The 12,420-nt window shown below is 42.0% G+C and overlaps 1 long non-coding RNA gene across 1 annotated transcript in view; it reads left to right on the top strand.

Annotated features, from left to right (window-relative positions):
* Positions 1-213: 213 nt before the first annotated feature.
* LOC126470381 (uncharacterized) overlaps positions 214-12,420 on the top strand; it is a 319,496-nt gene continuing 307,289 nt past the window's right edge. Inside the window, exon 1 of the long non-coding RNA XR_007586173.1 lies at positions 214-373. This is a non-coding gene — a long non-coding RNA (uncharacterized LOC126470381). The remainder of the gene's footprint in view (positions 374-12,420) is intronic.

Genomic DNA, 12,420 nt, shown 5'->3' on the forward strand with positions numbered 1-12,420 from the left:
CGTTTTTTTAGCGTTCTGAGGACGTATCTGCAGCTAATTTCGATGTATGCTGTGCTTCTGTATGCAGTATATATGATGCAGCATTGTTACTGTCTGATATTGCTAAAAGAAAATACAAGGATATTTCTGTTTCTTCATACATCCTCCAATGTTAGCTGAACCTAAGATTAGTAATAAATGAATGTATTTTTGTCTGTCTCATTCACAGGGGCTTATCACACCCAACTCGCTGGAGATGCTGAGCCTCGCTGCCGACAGCTACTGAAGAGAGAGAGCAGTGGCGTCAAACGTGCGCCAGCTATCAAGGTCCCCAAAGCCGAAAACGAACACCTGTCGGCTGCCAGGAGGCAATGTACAACATTCACCACAGTATGTAAGTACAGTCTGTTATATATACCAATAACTTTATTCAATATACGGAAAAACCTAGAAGTGAGGTAATCTGAGATGGGATCAGCAATTCATTTGTTTCCTAGCATTTATATTTTTGAATCTGACGAATTCACTATAGGAAATTTGTTTCACAACGTTGTTTGTACCTGTCAACGAATCAACATTTCTAATGTCGTGCTAATCTCCAGGTAAATCAACGACGAAGCACAATGGAATATAACATGTGACATTGTAATGACCTCGTAAGTTGTCATATGCTGTCACCATGTGTTAGTTTATCCTCTAGGAACTTTTAGGGTACGTTTCGGTTGAGTGTGGCAGTGTACAGACCATTATATCTGGGTGACGACGTCAACTACAGCAACACATAACGTTACGCGTACGTAGGAGAGTTATTCGACCGCCTGAAATTGGTAGGAGGTAAGGCGAATATGCTTGGGGGGGGGGGGGCAGAGCTCTGGACGTCGGGTAGCCGCCACAACAAAAGCTCCACAGCCAGATGCAGCGACGAGCAGCGTCACCGAAACCTGGGATCTGGACGGCTACTGATATTATAGCCTTCGTGCAGAGATGCACCAAAAATGGCGGATTGTCAGACAAGCTGAAAGATGGTTTCTTACATGCTAAATTTAAACAGACGCAAAATCCCAAAGATTGGTGATCTTTTACACAAGCTCGAAATTTAGCTGCTTATAACAGTTTCTACAACAAAACTTTGTCTCGAAACCTGGCAGAAAATCCTAAGAGGTTCTGGTCGTATGAGCAGTATGTTAGCGGCAAGAAACAATCAATGCCTTCTCTGGGCGATAGCAATGGATATACTATCGAAGACAGTGCTGCCAAAGCAGAGTTACTAAACACAGCCTTCCGAAATGCCTTCACAAAAGACAAAGTAAATAGTTCAGAATTCGAATTAAGAACAGCTGCCAACATGAGTAACGTAGAAGTAAATATCCTCGGAGTAGTGAATCAAAATGGAAACAGAATGCTGCACATCATCAGCGCCCTCTGTTAGCGCTAATGCTATAACGCCGCATAGGCGAGAAGTGGTTAGAGGAATATGACCGCTAGACGGCCCCTCGTACCCTGCGGCAAGCCGTTGCAAGAAAAGAATGATAAAACACCGTACCAGTGCCTGAGGAAGATTGTCTAGTTAATGAAGTATATTATATAAATAGAGGAGGAACAAGAAAACTCTAGAGTTATGCGCACAACGTAAGGAAACGAAGTAAATACGTAAGGCAATCTATACTAGGTGAAACTATCAGCAAGATACTGGGCATTGGGCACAAAATGAGGATGTTAGGGAACCACATTAGTCGGCTCTTTCTTTTTCGCTTTGTAAATTTACGCTCTTCCAACTGAGAAAGAGCAGCGCCTTTTTTCCACACTGTGGAGAGTATGAATACTATTGTCAATGTTCCCTATAGAGTGACTAGTTTGAGGTAAAGGCTGTCCCAAGGCAGTTATGTTCCGTGGCTGTAAATGTTCTTTAAACCTTACGTTAAAAGCGCGACATGTTTGACCGATATATTGTGATACAGTTATTGTAATCAGTCCTGTATACTCCAGAGCCATCAAATTTGTCATACGTCCTTTTCAGTTTATGTTTTACTCGCAGTTTTAGGGTATTGTTAACCCGAAAGCCACATCTGACATCAGATTTCCAAAAACATTTTTCTATTTACAAGGCCTTTTCGTAGTTAAATTTCATAGGAATGGTTTTCGTTCTTTCTTTACTAGTTCTATTTTCTGTGTGAGTGTGTGTGTGCCTGATGTTTTTGTGATACGTTTCTTTGGCCTACTGTAAGGGCGCGTGACGTCGTTTACAGAAAAGCCGTTAGCTACCGCGATCTGCTTTAAAATGCTAAATTCTTCACTTATTTCACTTTCGTCCAAAGGTAGATGTAGGACTGGTGAATCATGGAGATGAAGGACTTTTTGTATTGGGGAGGATGGCGTGAATTGGCGTTGATGATACAGTCTGCAAAAGTAGGCTTTCTGAAAATCGAAACCTTATGTTTGTTGTCGACTTTTCTAATAGTAAGGTCAAAGTAGTTAATGGAGCTCCCTTTTTCAACTTAAGTAGTAAAAGTTATTTTCGAGTGCAGTTGTGTTGACCTCACATGTGTCGCCTTCTATCAATAATAAAATGTCATCAAAATACCGTTTATAATAAATCGTTTTATCTTTTAGCTGTGGAAACTTGGCATGAAGTTTACATTCTAAATCGTTCACAAAAATACCTGCTAGAGTATCAGCTAGGCTATTACCCATCCCAAGCCCATCTTTTTGATAATATATTTTGTCATTGAACGTAAAAGAAATTGTAAACGTAAACAGATTCTAGAAATTCAATAAGTTTTGCGCACTGTGCAGTACTGATCTTGTCAATAGTTTCTTTTACTGGGACATTACTGTAGGAATTTTTTACATCAAAGGATGCTAATGTCGCATTATTTGGTATGTGTATATCCTTGATTGCAATAGATAGCTCAGAGCTGTTTTTCATTATGGTCTATTTTATTGTCTTAAGCTATAGACAATCAGCTAGTGTATTTGCGTCTTTCCCAAAATTTGCTGCAGATCTGAAGATGGTCATTATAGACCGAAACAAGTAGTCTGATGACGGAAAAAAAATCGTGACCATAGGCGTGAAGTAAAGGAAATTTATTTTAAACACTTGATGCGATTTCAACATATATTGCATTGCAGTATAGCTATCATCTATGAAAGCTACTTATATGCATCTATTTAATTTCTTGTGTGATTACGTTTTGTATATCTTTCCACTATGCAAATATTTCTCAGAACACACATTCTCCACACTTAATCAGCAAATAAACACGGCATCAATACCTCGTACTTTGTGATGCTTGAGTTTTATTTAACGAAAGGGTTACCATTTCACCAGTAACTTTATCTAAATACTGACTGCAAGTGCTAGTAAGAAGCAGTGGTAATTTAAAAGTGGTCAATCGCTTAGCAGACATCAGGATTGAAAAGAGAATCAAAAGACGCTTCTGTCAAGAAGTCATAAGCAAATGTTTAAACACTATTTAAGGTCACTCTGTTGTCATTTATCGTGAGCACACTTGCCCAAGAATGCTGGTTTATTTATTTATGAACTATTACTTATCTTTATTGTAAATGATCTGACTGTAACCGAATGTTTATCATTTCTTTATTTAAATGTTATTGTAGTATACTAATAAAAAATAGTTCAAGAAATCATTTCTGTAGAGCTTAAGGATGATGTATTTTTGGTGGGGACGGCCGCCAGCTAATGGAAAAGCAGATAGTAGCGGAACACTACGACGTCAAGTGGAGACGGGGACTTCTCGAGGGAAGAGCTCAAGGAACCGATTCTGGACACTTTTATGTTTTTGTGGAATAGCTCAGACTAACCTGTGGTAACATGTGCGATTTGGACGTATATAGGTGATAGATCTGGGCGGTGAACAGCCGCTATGACACTTCAACTTTTGAGGTCACTTTGTGATGAGCACTGGAAGAAGGATGACCTGCCTGTGATAAGGTGTGTGATTCGGTCGTGGAGGTGACTGATTCTGTGCGGTGCATAGCCGCTACCATAATTTAACTCCTGAAGGGACTTATATTTCGAAAGGTTTGAATGTGCCTCAGTGTAGAACGCTACCTTTTTCCGCTTGATTTACGGAACTGAGAACAGACAGAGTATGAGGTACTATTCTTCGTATCGCGTGAGTTAATTTGTGAATCATCATGTGAACTCTGAACTATTTTGATCTGTTGAATCTTTCGTGTACTATGATCACGAAATGGACTTCCTTTTCGCGAGGCGCGTGTTTTATGACTATTTGGTAACACTCTCTAAGTAACTTTACTTCATTTGATAATGATATTTTCTGTTTGTTGTTTAATTGAATATATTAGGATCACTTCCCTTTTATTTGACATGTCGTTTCTTGAGTAAACGTTATTCATCATAATTCTTTGCCGTCTGTATTACTTACAGATGTTTGAAGAGAACCCTTTTTATTAAATTATTCGTTTATCTTTCATTTAATAATTTGTGTATTTTATTAACTCGCAATTCTAGCCAATACACAGACTATTGGACTGCAGAATCAGAGCTACAGTTTATCATTTCCAGCGAATTAGGTGTGGGGTATGAAAGCAGATGCGTGTGGCTCGACCCTATGACTACATCGAGCTAGTCTTTTCTAAACAGAGCTGTGCATAGCTGCAGTATCTGAAGTGCGAGTAACCACAGGTAAAGACAGAACTAGTTTGCTCGAATAGACTCCTGTTTAGAAGAGCAACTACTCAGCAGTAACCGTTAGGTACCATTGCAACCGCTGCTTCTGGTACCGCTGGTCCCCAATCGCCAGTACCAAGAGGATCGGCAGGCATCAATCCATACTTCAGACAATGAGCTGGTGGCAGTTTCCCCGGCAGGCGGCCTCAAGAAATCGGTGGTACAGTGTAGACGACCTTAAGATTAGACCGTCAACCAGCAGTCATTGTTTCACAGCCTGGAAGCGTTAGGAGAGCATCGGTGACCCAGCGGTGGAGACCAATACACGGCAGATATCGATGCATAGCAGTGTCATGCTGATCATCTCCTCGGCTACAGCCTAACTGGGTCGGCTAAAGTAGCAGACAAGTACTCTTGTCCATTTCACTGCCGTCGAAACTTCCTTAGTGCTAGTCACTGCCTAGAGAACTGTATCGACGTTGCGAGCGCTGCTGGTATAGCAAAATGCCGTATTGGCTGTTTGCAACTCATGCCCTGATTACAGCATTGGGGATCTGCATTGTGTCATTACATTTCCCTTTTCCTAGATAAAATGTGGCACACTAGATTCCAGCTTTAGAAACTTGCTGTAACAGAAGCATCAATACATTTACAGTTGAATATAATTTTCATTGCACTTGTTGAGTCCGAGGTATACACACTTAAATAGCCTACACCTTTTGTTGCCCTTACAAGTCTGGACCAGCAGGTTAAAAAATGGTAAGGGTGGAATCTGGGTAACTCCACGATTAAGGTGACAGTAAAGAACACCTGTCATTAAGAAAAATACGCGAGCAGCTTATGTGGTAGTTCCTATGGTGGTGAGTCAGAAACAGTCTTCGGTACAATACTTTTTCATATGGTCGAGCAAGTGTTCTGTCATCACACGGCCAGTTTGTGCAACTATCATCTGATCCAGGGACGCGAGAAGGGTCAGATCTACGGTGTCATTTAGGTAGGTTGGGTTTTACGAATAGGGTCTCATAAGGTAAGTCTGGTAGGTGGAACAACAAGAAAACCTACATCATCTACATCTACATGGATTTTGTGCAAATCACATTTAAGTGGCTGGAAGAGGGTTCATCGAACCACCTTTACGATAATTCTCAGTTATTCCACTCTCGAAGAGCCCCCGGGAGAAACGAAAACCTATACCTTTCCATGCGAGCTCTGACTTCCCGTATTTTATAGCGATGATAGTTTCTCCCTATATAGATCGGAATGAAAAAAATATTTTCGCATTCGAAGAGGAAAGTTGGTGAGTGAAATTTCGTGAGAAGATCTCGTTACAACGAGAAACGTCTTTGTTTTAATGATGATCATCCCAAATCCTGTATCGTGTCCGTGACACTCTCTCCCCCGTTTCACGATTATACAGAACGTGCTGCTCTTCTTTGAACTTTCTCAGTGTACTCCGTTAATCCTAGGAAAGGATCCCACACGGCGTAGCATTACTCCAAAAGAGGACGGACAAGCATGCTGTAGGCAGTCTATTTAGACGATCTGTCCCATCTCGTAAGTGTTCTGCCAATAAACTGCAGTCTTTAGTTCGCCTTCCCCACAGCATTTTCTATGTGTTCTTTCCAAATTAAACTGTTCCTAATCGTAATTCCTTGATATTATTTGAAATTACGGCCTTTAGAATTGATTGATTTAACGTGTAACCGAAGTTTATGAATTCCTTTTAGCAGTCATGTGGATGACCTCACACTTTTCATTATTTGCGGTCAATTGCCAATTTTCGCACCATACAGATATTTTTATAAATCGTTTTGCAATTTGTTTTGACCATCTGATGGCCTTACAAGACGATAAACGATAGTATTATTTACAAATAACCTAAGACGGCTGTTCAGATTATCTCCTAAATCGTTTATGTAGATAAGGAACAGCAAAGGGCCTATAACACTCAGTTGGGGAAGTCCAGAAATCACTTCTGTTTCACTCAATGACTTTACGGAAATTGCTACGAACTGTGACCTCTGTGACAGGAAATCACGAATCCCCGTCACATAACTAAGACGATATTCCACAAGCACTGTGCGGCTGGTCCCGGCGGAGGTTCGAGTTCTCCCTCGTGTGTGTGTGTGTGTGTGTGTGTGTGTGTGTGTGTGTGTGTGTGTGTGTGTGTGTTTCTGTCCTTAGGATAATTTAGGTTAAGTAGTGTGTAAGCTTTGGAACAGATGACCTTAGCAGTTAAGTCCCATAAGATTTCACACACATTTGAACATTTTTTCAAGAAGCACGCAATTTGACTACAAGCCGCTTCTGACGTACAATGTCAGAAGTCTTCTGGAAACCTAGTTATACGTAATCAATTTGAAATCCATTGTCAATATCACTCAAAACTTCATGTGAGTAAAGAGCTAGTTGTGTTTCACAAGAACCATGTTTTCTAAATCTGTGTTGACTTTGTGCCATTAGACCGTTCTCTTCGAGGTACTCATAATTTTCGAACGCAGTATATGTTCCAAAAGCCTGCTGCATGTCGACGTTAATGATATGGGCTTGTAATTTAGCAGATTACTCCTATTACATTTCTTGAATATTGGTGTGACCTGTGCAACTTTCCAGTGTTTGTGTACGGATCTTCCGTCAAGCGAGCGGTAGTATATGATTGTTATGTATGGAGCTATTGCATCAGGATACACTGAAAGGAACCTAGTTAGTATACAGTGTGGACCGGAAGACTTGTTTTTATCAAGTGATTTAAGTTGCTTCACTACTCCGTGGGTATCTGCTTCTAAGTTGCTCATGTTGGCAGCTTTCCTTGATTCGGATTTTCTGGAAATTTACTTCGTCGACTTTGGTTAAGGAATTTCGGAAGGCTATGTTTAGTAACTAAACTCTGCAGCGAAGGCATTTGTGTCTTGCCGCTAGCGTACTTTGCATACGACCAGAATCTCTTTGGATTTTCTGCCAGGTTTCGAGACAAAGTTTCGTTGTGGAAACTATTATAAGGATCTCGCATTGAAGTCCGTGCTAAATTTCGAGCTTCTGTAAAAGATCGCCAATCTTGGGGGATTTTCCGTTCTTTTAATTTTGGCATGTAGGTCAGGTTAGGTTTGAGTTTGCAATGATGGTGGCAGGAAATCGGAAGGTAGGCCCTGAAATGGCGCATCGCCTTCAGTAATCGACAGCCCTTGTCTCAGCAGCTCTAGTTACTTTAACACCACCGAAACGACCTTGTTTGGAACAGGTGCAAATGACGACTAGTATATTTGCACTTGAGAATTGCCAATGTGACCCTAAATTTTGAAAGAATTCAGTTCTGTTTGTAATTGCTTCAAAGGGAACTAGTCGCAGGCATTTCAGAACGAAACACGGTCAACTCGCATGACCCAAGGAATGCGTATATTCATTTTGACGGGCAGATGGTGACATGCTCAGTTCAGTACTGTAGTTATTCCGTGTGGTAGGCAGTTTATGGGGCTTTCGATCAGGTGCTGCCAATTGTAGTTCGTGTGGTTTTAGATGCACAAATATCTGCGGGGCTCCCCGTGCTGCTAGGCAGGTGTTAATGGCGAAATACATAAGCTGGTAATCCTTAAACCTTAGAGGTACCTGCAGCCAAATGCTCATCGTTGTTGCCCTCTTGCGTACTGGCGACTTTGACTATGTGGTAGTGCAGTGTTATGGATTAGTCCTCTGCCGCTGCTAATAAGTCCAGCGGTGCCAATAATACGGCCAGAATGCTATGTATTCCATCAAAGAACTGTCACAGGATCACGTGTATCAAAATCAGACGATCATGAACAAGATGGAGGAGCTCCTTCTGCAGTTTGTATGCACATGTTAATGATACTGTGGTTGATAGTGTGAAGGAGCCTCACGATAGTCAGCTGAGTGTAAACAGTATCCAGGTGGTCTCTGAGAATACGCGAGTCATTATTTACTGTGAGTGCCGATTACAGCATCTGGGTCATCAGCATGGTAGCCATGGTATGCACAAGCCAGGCATTATTCAGCACGTCCTTTTTGAGACTTGCAAGCTACGTGGTATGGAATTCAACGATCCCCTGATTATCTTCTATTTCCGTCTGCACTTGTTGCACCACCGAGTGTACAGGGTGGTCCATTGATAGTGACTGGGCCAAATATCTCACGAAATAAACATCAAACGAAAAAACTATAAAGAACGAAACTCGTCTAGCTTGAGGGGGGAAATCAGACGGCGCTGTGGTTGGCCCGCTAGATGGCGCTGCCATAGGTCAAACGGATATCAACTGTGTTTTTTAAAATAGGAACCCACATTTTTATTACGTATTCGTTAGTACGTAAAGAAATATGAATGTTTTAGTTGGACCACTTTATTCGCTTTGTGGCAGATGGCGCTGTAATAGTCACAAACGTATAAGTCCGTGGTATCACGTAACATTCCACCAGTGCGGACGGTATTTGCTTCGTGATACGTTACCCGTGTTAAAATGGACCGTTTACCAATTGCGGAAAAGGTCGATATCGTGTTGATGTATGGCTATTGTGATCAAAATGCCCAACGGGCGTGTGCTATGTATGCTACTCGGTATCCTGGACGACATCATCCAAGTGTCCGGACCGTTCGCCGGATAGTTACGTTATTTAAGGAAGTGTTCAGCCACATGTGAAACGTCAACCTCTACCTGCAACAAATGATGCCCAAGTAGGTGTTTCAGTTGCTGTCACGGCTAATCCGCACATCAGTAGCAGACAAATTGCTCGAGAATTGGGAATCTCAAAAACATCGGTGTTCAGAATGCTACATCAACATCGATTGCACCCGTACCATATTTCTATGCACCACGAATTCCATGGCGACGACTTTGAACGTCGTGCACAGTTCTGCTACTGGGCACAAGAGAAATTACGGGACGATGACATATTTTTTGCACGTGTTCTATTTAGCGACGAAGCGTCATTCACCAACAGCGGTAACGTAAACCGGCATAATATGCACTATTGGGCAACGGAAAATCCACGATGGCTGCGACAAGTGGAACATCAGCGACCTGGGAGGAAGGATAGTTGGCCTCCATTTTATCGATGGCAATCTAAATGGTGCAATGTATGCTGATTTCTTACGCAATGTTCTATCGATGTTACTACAAGATGTTTCACTGCATGACAGAATGGCGATGTACTTCCAACATGATGGATGCCCGGCACATAGCTCGCTTGTGGTTGAAGCGGTATTGAATAGCATATTTCATGACAGGCGGATCGGTCGTCGAAGCACCATACCATGGCCCGCACGTTCACCGGATCTGACGTCCCCGGATTTCTTTCTGTGGGGAAAGTTGAAGGATATTTGCTATCGTGATCCACCCACAACGCCTGACAACATGCGTCGGCGCATTGTCACTGCATGTGCAAACATGCCCGAATGCGAACTACTCGCTGTTGAGAGGAATGTCCTTACGCTTATTGCCAAATGCATTGAGGTTGATGGACAACAATTTGAGCATTTATTGCATTAATGTGGAATTTACAGGTAATCACGCTATAACAGCATGCGTTCTCAGAAATGATAAGTTCACAAAGGCACATGTATCACATAGGAACAACCGAAATAAAATGTTCAAACGTACCTACGTTCTGTATTTTAATTTAAAGATCCTACCTGTTACCAACTGTTCGTCTAAAATTGTGAGCCCTATGTTTATGACTATTACAGTGCCATCTATCACAAAGCGAAAAAAGTGGTCCAACTAAAGCATTCATACTTCTTTACGTACTACACGAATATGTAATAAAAAATGGGGGTTCCTATTTAAAAAAACGCAGTTGATTTCCGTTTGACCTATGGCAGCGCCATCTAGCGGGCCAACCATAGCGCCATCTGGTTTCCCCTTCAAGCTAGACAAGTTTCGTTCTTTGTAGTTTTTTCGTTTGACGCTTATTTCGTGATATGTCTGGCCCGGTCACTATCAATGGACCACCCTGTATACACTGACGGAAACAAATCGCAACACGAAATACTAATTATTGTCGAGTAATGAAATTTCGCAAATATATTTATCTAGAATATTTAACTGATTAACATTGCAAGATTACAGCGAGTAATGAAATTTCGCGAATATATTTATCTAGAATATTTAACTGATTAACATTGCAAGATTACAGCTTATAAGTGTGAGATGAGCCATTGCAAATGTGAAATGCTGGTATATTAATAACCTCCAAAATTTTGCATGATAGCATACGAACGTGCTTGTGTCGTACAGGTGCCTGATGCCAGTCATCCTGCTTGTTGCACTGCGTCGTTTAATACAGGGATGGTTAATTCTGTTTGTGGATGATGCTGGAGTTATCGTCCGATGATATCCCGTATGTGCTCTAATGGAGATAGATCTGGTTGGTGGTCGAGCAGGCCAAGGCAACACATCGACAGTCTGTGAGCATGTTAGGATGCAACAGCGGTATGTGTGCGTGCGTTATCCTGTTGGAAAACACTCCTTGCAATGCTGTTCATGAATGGCAGCACAACATGTCGAATCACCAGATTTACGTACTGATCTGCAGTCAGGGTGCGTGGGATAACCACGATAGTGCTTCTGCTGTCATACGAAATAGCGCCCCAGACTGTAACTCCAGGTGTAGTTCCAATGTGTCTAGTCCGTTGCCAGGTTGGTTGAAGACGCTAGCCTGGCCTCTTCCTAACCAAAACTCAACCATCACTGGCACCGAGGCAGAACCAGTTTTCATCTGAAAACAAAACAAAGCTCCACCTTGGTCTTCCATGAGCCATCACTTGACGCCACTGAAGTTGCTAAAGGACTGGTTTGGGGGCAGTGGAATGCATACAAGGCGTAACGCTCTTAGCTGTCCTTTAAGTAAGCAGTTTGTAACAGTTGGCTGTGTCACTGTAGTGCCAACTGCTGCTCAAACTGCTGCTTCAGATGCAGCACAATGTGCCAAAGTTATACGCCAAACACGAGGTCTTTCCTCTTAGTAGTGCCTCGTGGGCGTCCGGAGCCCGATCTTCTTGTGACCGTATATTCTCGTGACCAGCGCTGCCAGCAATCATGTACAGTGGCTACATTCCTGTGTAGTCCTTCTGCAGTACTGCAGAAGGAACATCCACTTTCTCGTAGCCCTATACGCGATCTCGTTCAAACTCAGTGAGATGTTGATAACGGCGTCTTCGTCACCGGAAAAGCATTCTTGGCTAACATCAACTCACCACGTCCAATCTCAAACGTAACCAACGCTCACGAACGTTACAGCGTGTATTTAAAGCAAACCTGATTTGTACGCTCGTAGTTGCGCTACTAGTACCAATTTATGCGACTGGCTTAAAATAGATTAGATGTCATCTTTCAGACGTAAAAACACGCCAACAAACTTTCGTCTATGTCACACAACTCCTTCTTGGTGCTGCGATTTTTTTTTCATCAACCTATTTCCTAAGTCTTCTGCGGTAGTCTAAGTTTTGGTGGTAGTGAATACGTTTTTAGGATTCGATCTTCTACTTCTGACAAACTGCTCTTCTGTTGGACGCGCGGGAGTAATACTGGAGTCTGGCACAGCTGCTCTGAAAATGCATAAAAGCTGACCGCAGTAATAGATATTCACCTCGAGTGACATTCAGACCTATAAGACCTTGCATCTTGACTCACGTAATTTCGTTATCTGTTGAACATACGTTAAAGTCTCTACTCAATGTCCACTAAAGTTCTAACATCCCAATGTCCAGTTGCTGTGTTAGTATTACACATCTTCTCAAAAGACACACCTTGAGACCTTATGCAACTTCACACCTGCATAGC

Source organism: Schistocerca serialis, chromosome 3, assembly GCF_023864345.2.
Source record: "Schistocerca serialis cubense isolate TAMUIC-IGC-003099 chromosome 3, iqSchSeri2.2, whole genome shotgun sequence".
Lineage (NCBI taxonomy): Eukaryota > Metazoa > Arthropoda > Insecta > Orthoptera > Acrididae > Schistocerca > Schistocerca serialis.